Source organism: Amborella trichopoda, chromosome 4 (genome assembly GCF_054954075.1).
Source record: "Amborella trichopoda isolate Santa Cruz 75 chromosome 4, AtrichopodaSantaCruz75HAP2 v2.0, whole genome shotgun sequence".
Taxonomy (NCBI): Eukaryota; Viridiplantae; Streptophyta; class Magnoliopsida; order Amborellales; family Amborellaceae; genus Amborella; species Amborella trichopoda.
In genome coordinates this window covers 59,030,310-59,041,575 of record NC_142339.1, presented here as the reverse complement: position 1 = coordinate 59,041,575, position 11,266 = coordinate 59,030,310, and the positions used below count along the sequence as shown (strand labels likewise).

General features: G+C 33.9%; 1 long non-coding RNA gene across 1 annotated transcript; it reads right to left on the bottom strand.

Annotated features, from left to right (window-relative positions):
* Nucleotides 1-450: 450 nt before the first annotated feature.
* LOC148782646 (uncharacterized) lies at nucleotides 451-1,501 on the bottom strand. Its single transcript, XR_016055092.1, has 3 exons — nucleotides 1,383-1,501; nucleotides 1,220-1,269; nucleotides 451-802 (listed from the first exon to the last, which is right to left on the bottom strand). It is a non-coding gene; the product is annotated as an uncharacterized LOC148782646 (long non-coding RNA).
* Between the last annotated feature and the right edge of the window lie 9,765 nt (nucleotides 1,502-11,266).

The window sequence follows — 11,266 nt, the reverse complement described above, 5'->3', positions numbered from 1 at the left end:
TACCAAAGGATTTATGACTAACTGCATTAGGTCAATGAACGGTATAGAATTCCAAGCTTCTCAAAAGCAATTGAACTACAAAACATTGAGAAATCGATGCCACACACTCCCCAAAATAGGGAAATCTGAGAGGTGGGACCTGCCAAGTAATGGGCAGTTGGGATTTAAGCAGATTGTAGGTGGTAGCCGCTATTGACTTCCAAAGTCTTTTCCTTCTTCTTTGGCTTTTTGTTTCTTGGTTGGTAGCAGGTTATGATAGAAACCAACTTCAAATATTTTTTAATTTTGTTTGGTAGGTAAAGAGACTTCAAACATTGTCTTACCATGTACAAATGAATGGTCACTTTGTTAGACCAAAGATGACATGTCTATGTGTCAAAGCAATCATTCATTGAAAATATATAAACCAAAAGCACAAGCAAATTCAGCAGAGAAACCTCATAAGAGTAATTTTTATAGGAACAATGTAATCTCTAGTGACATTTTTATTATCAGTATGTGAAGGGGAAGTATAGATGAGAGACAAATCAACTTTAGTTCATAAGAGTAATTTTTACAGGAACAATGTAATCTCTAGTGACATTTTTATTATCAGTATGTGAAGGGGAAGTATAGATGAGAGACAAATCAACTTTAGTTTACATATTCATTAATGGAGAGGTGGTGGAGGTGCGAATAGGGCTCCACTTCTTGGGTTGGTGTTTGCCCCTGGATCATTGTAATCCATTAAGAACTCTGCCGTCTCCCTTCCTCTTGAAGAAACTTCACCAGATAGGGCTCTGATCTCATGCATGTAGTTTACCTTCAAATTTAGAACGCAAAACAATTGAATGAATCAATGAATCAAATGCCCATGTAAAGTTTACTTAATAAAAGTAGGTCAAGCAAATCAAATGACAATTCAAGTTCTACTAAACAAAACAAATGAATTAGCTTCAGAATCAAGTGTTCATTCAAAATTTACTAAAGAAAACAACAGAACTAATCAATAAATCAAATACCATGGTGGGGAATAAGGATCAACGAGAAATATGGCTTTAGTTACTGCGTCAGAACTCTAAAGCTAAGCATGCAAAGTGCAAGAAAAACTATCCATTGAATCAGAACTCTGAAGTTAAGCACGTAAGAACAGCTAGTACAAGGGTTTAAGAGCCCATATACCCATGATTGCTTGTGAAAACAGAGAAGCGGATGACGTATTAAGACTGTCAAAACATACCTGAACATCGTATTTGGGAACCGAATCGAGCATCATGACTCTGCCAGATCCTTTGAATTACAGAGAAAAAGAATAAAAATGGACTCAATAAATTTGTGGCGAAAAGAGAAAGGAAATCCAGGTGCCATAAAATGCATGAAGTGGAAAGAAGTTGGTGCTCTACCTTGAGAGAAGCAGAGAGCCAAAGCTGACAAAATCAGTAGAGCTGATTGTAAGTAAGGGTGACCCATCTCTTTTTCTTCTGGTTTCTGATGAATGGGTTTCTCTCAGATCTGAGAAACAAGCTCAAGGTTTTATTTGCAGAGATAGTGCCAGAAATAGAAAATAGAAAAGGGAGCACCCCACTGCTGGCCTGTGATTTCTGAGAAGCACTCTCGTGTCTAGAGAGAGAGAGAGAGAGAGAGAGAGGCTTTTATGTGGTTGGGTTTTGGATGTACGAAGTAGGTGATGGGGGGTGCTGGCGTTGCTTTTAGTTAAAACTGGAATGGTTTTTTATTTTGGAATAAAATAGAAGCATTTACAAGTCAAACTCAATTCAACATTTTGGCATGCACCCAACACGTCTCTCTCTTCCCTCTTTCTCCCGCTCTCTCTCTCTCTCTCTCTCTCTCGTATTTTATGTGATCAGTTTAAATGCCAAAACAATCTGTTTTTTGTTCTCTCTCTGTCTCTCCTATTTTATCTGATCAGTTTAAATGCCAAAACAATCTGTTCTTTTTCTCTCTCTAGCTACTTTTAAAACCTCTCTTTCTCTCTCTACTTTTCATATATAAAATACAACTGGATCACCCTGGATTACATGTCAGCATGCATTCAGCTTTGTAGTTCATCCTCGAAAATATTATTTTATTTGTTGCTTCCAATAGAAAAACACTAAAAAGGAGGGCTGCGAAAAGATAAAAGAGGCCCACCACTTGGCTTTAATAAATGGTACTTTTGGGAAGTTCCAACTTTGCAGCTGGTTGGGCTCCATGGGAATTATTCATTTCATGTAAAAAAATAAAAAATCAATGATAGAAAACCCATATTTTATCCATGGAAAATGGTTTAGGAAAGCTTTACATTATGACTCGTCGAAAATTGTAATTCAGCAAAACCTCTACATGAATAATTCAAGCATTAGAAATCGTCTACATCGATAATCTTGGCTTGGACATTTGTGGTCGTGAAAAAAGAAGAAAAGATTACAAGTTTTAAAAATTTGGTGGTTGTAACAAATTATCTAGACTGTTCATTTCATCTTAAAAATAAGTGTTCATAGATCTACAAGATTTGTTTTATTTTTTTAATTTTAAATTTTATTGTCGGTGTTTAAAATTGATTTTAAAGCCATCATAGAGATTTATGTTGCTCAAAGACCTTTTTAGACAAAGATTTGAAGTGAGGCTTTAGTTTGTTTTCATAAAGACTAAGCCTTATAAAAACCTCATCTTTTATATATAGAGGGGTTCATGCTGCAAGACAAGGTTGTTTACCTTTTTCAAAATGCTGAAATCTAACAGTGTGCCATAAAGTTTCAGAAATTTTATCTAAGTAAGACTTGGACCCCGGTAAATAGTAGATTTCCAACTGCTTGATTTCACAGTCTATGGTCGGGAGTGAATATAAGCCTTCGTATATTAAATGTTCTTACAAAGTATGTAATTTTCCTTTCAAAAATATCTAAACATCCTTGGCTATGTTTTTTGGAACATTAGGTCTTCTCTTGTTGCATTAATATCATAATACTATTTCACCTACCGCACTTTATTGTGAACCTAGGCCTTGGGCATTTTAGAAATGGAGCATGAAAGGCATTTTTTTGTGCATGTGGGTTTCCCTTGTTTCAATGAAGCTTAGCTTTTTGGGTCATTTTACAGAGGAAAATGGTTTGATAAGGCTGCAGTTCTATCAAAACAAATAATGCCTCACCTCATACCTCATTGAAAATTGCAACTCAAATATTAGAAAACCTTTACAACTTGGTTTTAAACATTAGAGATCCATTTGGTGTAGTCCACCGTTTGGATGAAATTCGCCTCCAATAGCTTTTATATTTTCTCTTTTCCCGGCGCAACTTCTGCTTCACAGGTCTCGCACTTGGTAGGCGGTGCTCGACTAAAGAGGGAGCTACATTACGGTTGTGGAAAAAAAAGAAAGAAGAGGATTTGAAGCTCTAAAAATAGTGTATATTGTAGTAAATTATCTAGATCGTCTATTTTACCTTAAAAATAAGTGCTCATAGATCCACAATATATGTACCATATTTTGAGTTTAAATTTTATTGTCGGTGTTGAAAATTAATTTTAAAACCATCATGGAGATTTCTATTGCCGAAAGTGCTTTCCAAACAAGAATTTGAGACGAGGGTTTGTTTTGTTTTCATAAAGCCTAGGCCTAATAGAAACCTCATCCTTTTACAGAAGATGGTGTTGTTTGATTGCTCGAGTATTTCACAAGAGTTGATCAACAAAGCCAAACAAACTTTAGTTATATCCACCTAAAACCTAAAAGCCAACTTTAGTCATCCCCACCAAAAATTCTCAAAGCCCATGCTAAAAGCTTGTTTAGTGGGAAGTAGGCCATGCTTGAAGCAAGGAAAGGTCTTTTCGCTTTATAATAAAAGGGCTTCCCATGTTTTTGTAAGGGAAGTAGACATTGGGAATTTTTTTTTTTAAATATAAAATGATCACAATCAGCTTCGACTGTTATTTATGAAATTTAGGTAGGTAGAAGTGCATTTTTGACCCACCCTCAGAGTTTTACATGGCATCACAGCCATGATTACACATAGGTTCAAAATAATCTTGAAATTGATGATCTTGGCCTTGAAAATTATGGATATTTTTAAAAAGAATTTCAAACCCTAAAACAATATGTCTTGTAGTATATTATCTATAGATTGTTTGTTTTCGATTTTTGATATATTGGACATATCTTCACACTTCAAATTTCATAATTAGGGAATAAATTGATTTTGAGGATATCTTAGGGCGATAGACACTGGAACTTCATTTCCTTGCATTTTCTTGTGAAGTTTGGAGGTGCAACTTTACTTTCTATTTTAATGCCTCAGCCTCATGCTGAGTTAATGTAATGTAGTATGTTTTTGTTCTTCTCTTTGGATAAGCATCACTGGTTCATCAGTTTTGAGGACTACTTTCCTATTCCAAAAGTATTGATTAATGTTTAAATATATGATTAAATTTTTTAATCACACATTTCTCAAGAAGTTTCATCCCAAATAACAAGGACCATAGGATCATGACTTCTAATTTAATATAAAAGAAAAATAGAAAATTATCAGAAATATATCTTAATTTTTAACAAATTAGAAAAAATCCCGCAATTGTCATAAACCTCGTCCACACTTTTTTTTTTTTTTCTTTCAGTTTTGGCATTTAAAATACTTTGAGTTATCACGACATTTTAAAAGCAGTATAAAATGGGGTAGTCATTACGGTACTTAAAGTACCGTAATGCTAGGGCTTTACAATAAAACGACTATTGTGAATGCTATTTCGATAAAAAAATACCAAAAAATTGGGTGAGTGTGGTTTATGAAAGTTGAAGGTTTTTTTTTCCAATTAAACAAAAATAAAGATATATTTCTGATAATTTTCCTAAAAAAAATTGCCATGGATTCCTTTCTTAGATCCAAAGCGAAAATTCCTTTTAAATAATTGCCTAACATCGATGACCATTAATTTCACAACTTTGTTGACTTGTGGCGCCATCACTTCTTGTCAATTGTATGCTTTGCCTTAATAAAATGGGTCTAGATTAATTAAGACATAGGACAACCATTTTCTCCGGTGATGAAAAACTTGTCAAGTCGACCTAAGAATCGCTCACTTGTACGTAAATCGGGACTTTGGTGAGTCTCAAAAGCCTAATTATCCCTATTGGTAACTTTCATAAAAAAATTGGCCATTCATACTTGTTTTTTGACTTATAGAGTCTTGAGTACACTCAGGCTTGGCAGGGGTAAGCGTTCGAGTTCGAGTGTGCAACTTTAAACACTAAGTTTCTTTAACCACCAACTAGTTCATCATCTGTCATTGTTGTCTAAGAGCTTCCTCATTTTTCAAACTTATTGTTTTCTACCGAGCCTCAACCTATCTAGCAGGGATTGTGGACTACAAGATTATTTAATTTTGATGCAAGAAAGTTACATTCACCCCTATGCATATATTGTGAAATTGGGTGGTTAGAAGTATGTCATTTTTCTTTTAAAAATTATTGTTTAAATTTTAAGTGTGGTTAGTGTCACACCCCTAACCACCCTATTTCGCATTTGACTGCTACAGATAATTTTAACAATCTTGTATGTATTGTATACATGTTTAGTATATGCCGGTGTCCAATCCAAGCCGTTTACATCAAGTAGTTTAGTGCAAAGTTATCATGGCCGGATTGGACTGGTTGGTCGAACCAGTTAGACTATCAACTGGTGCCTTGCCCAGTCCTGTTCAAATCAAAAAATTGAATTTGATTTAAAGCCGGTCAAATGAATGTTTGAAAGATTTGGGCATGGTTAGTTTTGAACCGTCAAACCAGTTAAATAAAGTTGTGCATTTTTTAAATATAATTATAGTTTTATACTATTTTCTCTCTCTCTTTCTATATATATATATTAAAAAATAAATAAAATCTAGCACAACGGATTGGACAATATCCCTCGAACCTGTCTGAGCCTCTAATCCAAGTTCATTTAACGGTGGAACCCATGAAGAAAAACACAAAAAAGGAAACATATAAAATTCCTCAAACTTTGGTAACATATAAATTCCTCAAACTTTGGTCTAGTGGTATGAAATCCTTTTTGGGCCAAGTGGGCCAAGGTTCAAACCTTCAATTTTTCACAAAAGTCTATCAAGGGATCATATTTATTGAATTTCAGGTAGTGGGAGACTAGTGGAAGATGTGTCCCTCATCTTGGCAAAACAATCATCTTCCACTTGATAACTTGTTGCATGTTAAGAACGAATACATTAGAAAAATCGTGTTAGAAAAAAAAAATCCAAAATATTATTTTGGTAGATTTTTTTTAAAAAGGATAGGTATATTTGTCAAATATCACAATAAAGTCTCCCGTGGCGGCTGCTAAACATATGATGAGACTAAAGAATCAATGTGTCATAAATTCATAATCATCTAACTTATGATTTTAGAAGAAGGCTTTTTGGAAAGAAGAGGAAGATTTTTTTTTTTTTACAAATTTTTATTTTTTATTTTAGTATGGACTCATAATTTTATAAAAAGAGGAAGGTTTTTTGGGATATGTAATTTATCATGTCTAGACAACTATGACTTAGATTAATAGTCATTTCATCTTTAATTGAATGGCTGAAAGTTAGTCAAGAACAATTTAATTGGTTGACACCAATTGCATTTATCAATCTATAATATATGTCTACATGATGTTGTTGTCGGCTCAACTAACTACTTGATCAATATAGAGAGTTGGATGTCTCTAGACACATACAGATAATGTGTGTGGAGAAAAATAAGAACTTTGCCCTACATTTCTAAACACTTTTTATTTATATTTGAGTAAATCAGTTGGGATATAGGCCTCTACCCATTTTTATTAATAAAGAAAGAAATTGCAAAAAATATAAAGTTTATGATACAAATCTCTCATGTATAGTCCTTGCTATATCAGAAGAAAGAAAGTTAGGTAGTTGGGCACACCAAATCGAGGCCTCATAGATACTTGCAGCTTCTTTGGCTTGGCGGTCAGCCACTGAATTGGCTTCTCGGTAAACATCTATAATACTTTCGGGATGGACCAATAAGGTGATAAGAGCAGTTTGCTGCCGCAATGTTAAAGATTCCAGGGGGGACTTATAGCAGCCGAGAAGGGAGTGCATCAAAACAACGAGTAGCTTAAAATAAGCAAGTGAAAGCAATGCATCTCAATAGCTAGTTGAATGCCCCTTTCGAGAGCTTGAAATTCAGCAAGATTGTTGGATGTGTGCCCCAAAGGGACAACAAAAGCGGTGAGAACTCCCATGTCATTTCTGATAATTCCACCACAAAGAGCCGCTTTTGGATTGCTTAGAGACTAACGATCAATATTGAGTTTGCAAAGAAGTGGAGACCATGAGACTATAATCAAAGGTTTAGGGTGCACAGAGCGTGCATCAACTGCTCTCTTTTGGGCCTCTTTCCTTCGAAAATACACAAGTTCCTTTTTGTCTAAAGAAGCCAGACTGTCGTGGACAACAAACAGATCCAAATATTACGTAAACCTATTGATTTGAACTGAATTTTTGATCCAACTCTCAAATATTGACGGAACTAGTGGCCACATGGGGAATTATTCGCCATAATGCCACATGATAGAGTGCCAAATGACTAAACAGAATAATGTGATTAGCTAAGTCGCCCCGGTTGAGGCACATGGCATTATAGGGTGCTAAAGAAATCCCAGTAGATTGGAATAGCTCTGATGTGGTGAGGCATAGATGAAGGGCAAGCCAAGTGAACCAATTGGTTCGGAGATGGGAATGTGAAGCCCATAAAGATTTAAAAATCCCTTTGGTGGGGGGGGCCTTATTTCTAATATGATTCCAAGCACTCTTAATAAGAAAAGACCCATCTAAGAAGTAAGTCCATGTAAGAAAATCATCAAGAAGTTGCAGCGGGACAATAAGGATATCACCGCTCGCTAGGCTCGAGACAAGGTTCAAGTGGTAGGTTCTTCTCAAACGTTAGGGCCTAGTGATGGGGTTAGGCAGACGGTTAGTAGAGAGAAAATTAGCCAAGCAAACTTTTGCAGGTCGTCCCAGGTCTTTGCTCTAAACACTATTTATTAGAGCCTTCAACTTGAGTATCTAAATACTAATCATTAGAGACTTAATCATGTAAAAGCAGCTTGATAGGCTCATACTCTTACTATGCACCTCCATTTGTAATGCTCTTTTATCTATGTCTAAAGCCTCCCTAGATTGTTTTAGCACATGAGCTACTCGAACACATGGCTTGTTGATGGGACTAGAAGACCCCAAGTTCAGATACATGTTTATGCACAAAAAAGAGAGAAAAAAGCCTTGCAAAGATGGGTCTCTCTCAAAACATTTTAGGAATTTTGACCACTTAACATGGACCAAATTGCCTGCCATCTGCCTTGTAGAAATTGATTAGTTTATTGGACATAAAATTGAACTTGGTTACGCCAATTGATACTTGTTTATTAGCATATTGCTTATTGAAATTCACTCCAAAATTCTGGATTTTCAGTGGACATGTCAAATACAAAAATCCTTGTCTATATTGTCTTGAACTATGGTTTTGGGGCCCCTATGGATCTGAAAACTGAGAATAAAAATATAAAACAAGAAGGAACAAAACATATCCTTCTTAAACAATTATGTACACCATTTTTCCACTTTTTTTAGAAAGATAATTTTGTGCAATTTGGATGAATAGAAAAAGAAGGTGTTTTATTGAAAGAGGAGATAAATAGTCCATAGTCACATCAAGGAGGTATATGGGTTGCCACTTACTCGTGAACCGGATCCAATGAGAATGCAAAACATACGTTTGCATGGGCAATAACTGCATTAAATCGTGAAACTTAAAGTGGTGGGGCATACAACAATGAATGCCATTATTATGAAGGCCCAAGTTTATGACTTCATGCTGTGGAAAATTTTGCAAAGTGGTCTCAAGGTTTCCCACTAAAGGGGTACGAGGGGATAAGAAATTCCCCAGAGTCACACACACTACAAAGTACAATATTGCCTGAGGGGATAAGTACAATACAATGTTCACTCCGGTAAGCTTTTTAAGCTTCCTCTATAAGATAGAAGTTCTATCGTTTCTTTTATCCAACCGTTCTTTTTTAATAGAGGATTAAGATTGTCTCAATCACAACGTCATATTTTTATATTATTTTATTTTTAATTTTTTTTATATAAATTATTTTGATATTAAATTTTGGTCGTCCATTCTTCTATTAAACTCGTACTAGCGAAAAATATATAAAAAATATTTTCAATAAAATAAAATAACCAAAATACTTCTGAAAATTTCAAGAGATATTTTGATCATTATATTTTATCAAAAAAATTATTTTTAATAGTTTTTATAGGTGAGCCCCAATGAGAAGATGGCACATACCAAATTTCATATTCAAAGACCATTTATATAAAAAAAAACTAAAAATTAAATACTTTCAGACGTCGGATCTAAGATCAAATGGTGAGTGGTTCTCTTGATCAAAATTGAATGGCTGGATGGTAGGGGAAAAATATAACTTCTATGTTGTAGGGGAAGCATAGAAGTCTTTCCCATAACAATATTGTACTTATCCGCTCAGGTAAAAGAGCTGCCTCAATGTATTGCTTGATATAAAATTTTGGTTTTCATTTTAAAATCATTTGATGAGTATTTTTCAAAAGAAAAAAAAAGTTTTCATCTCCTAAATTATTGTATAACCATCCAAAAGTTGCACAATCTCTATTCAATCTTAAAACATTATTCTTTTAAGTAGATATGTAGTGTATATTAATTTTTTTAGGTTGGTCACTAAGTTTGTTATATCCCAAAATTTAAGGCCTTAAAAATAATTGTTATTTTAACCTAGGAGATAAATATAAGATATGCAACTATTGTCTACAAAAAGACCATTTATCTTTAGGTGCAGTTTGTATAGAGCCTATGCTCTAAACAATCAAATTAGAGCCTACCTTCAAATAACGTCGAGAAATGCGGTTTCAATATTGGAAATCTTTGTGATAGCCTTAAAATATATTTTCATTTTTATTTATAAAGTTTAAAGCTTTAAAAATAGTGTAGATTGACTTATCTATAAAAACTTGGTAATCTTGAAAATTGACGGTCCATTTTTTTCTCCTGTCCATGTATCTTGATGTTGAGATGATCAATTTGAAGATATTTGGGCATCAAAACAACATCTTCTAATAAAGGTTTTAAAGTAAGCTCAAATTTGATTGTTTAGAACTTCGGCTCTATATAAACTTTTCCCGTTATCTTTTATACGATGGAGGTCACAATCATTTTTGTCATTTAAATTTTAAAATGGGTGGTTGTAATAATATCATTGAATAGACATAAAGTTTCAAAAAAATAATATCAGACTTCGTAATTCATCCCAAGCCATCCAATTTAATATTTAATGAGTGAAAAGAATTGTGACCTCTATATAAAAAACAATATGAATGCTACTATCTCTAATTTTTTGTCATAAATTTTGACCTATGAAAAGTGACCTTGAAAAAGTAAACAAACAGATGATAAAAAACCAATACAAGGAATGAAAACAGTTCGTGTCATAATTGCCGGTCAGATGCATGGTATGACAAAAGCGAAAAGGTGTGGTTTACATAGGGTTAAAGCCCTAAACAATCAAAATCAGGGCACCTTTAAATAGTATTGAAATATATTGTTTTAATATTATAAATTTTTAAAATGGTTTAAAAATATATTTTCATATCTAATTATAAAATTTAAAGATTAAATAATAGTATGATCAAGTAGATCCATATACATTCAAAAATCTTGAAAATTGATAATCTAGATAACTTTTTACAAGGTGCATTATTTTTAATATTTGAAATCTATTTTTTCTCATGTCCATATATCTTGAGATCGAGATAATTGAATTAAAAGTTTTTCAATAACAAAACAACTCTTCCAGCGAATTTTTAAAGTTTGCCTTAATTTGATTGTTTAGGGCCACACCCCTATACAAACTTTTTCCAAAGCAAAAACCTCCATGGGAGCAGAGGCAAACCAAAAAGCTAACAAAGAGTTCAACCAACTTTAAAGTCGAGGGCCTCTCCTGTTTGATAATATACATGCACCCCCCAAACTATAAGGGTTTAAAGTGGTGTGATTTAAAGTTGTTTGTGAGTTGGATGGATAGTCAAGATGGTCGTGATGGTTATCAAGATTTTTAATGTAAGAAATTCAGGAAATTAAAACGAAAAAAAATGGTCATCAGTACTCAGTGGGAGAGATGTAGCATAATTATTCAGTGGGTGAATCCATCAAGCCTGAGATTGCATTGAGATGTAATCAAAGAAGAGATCAAAA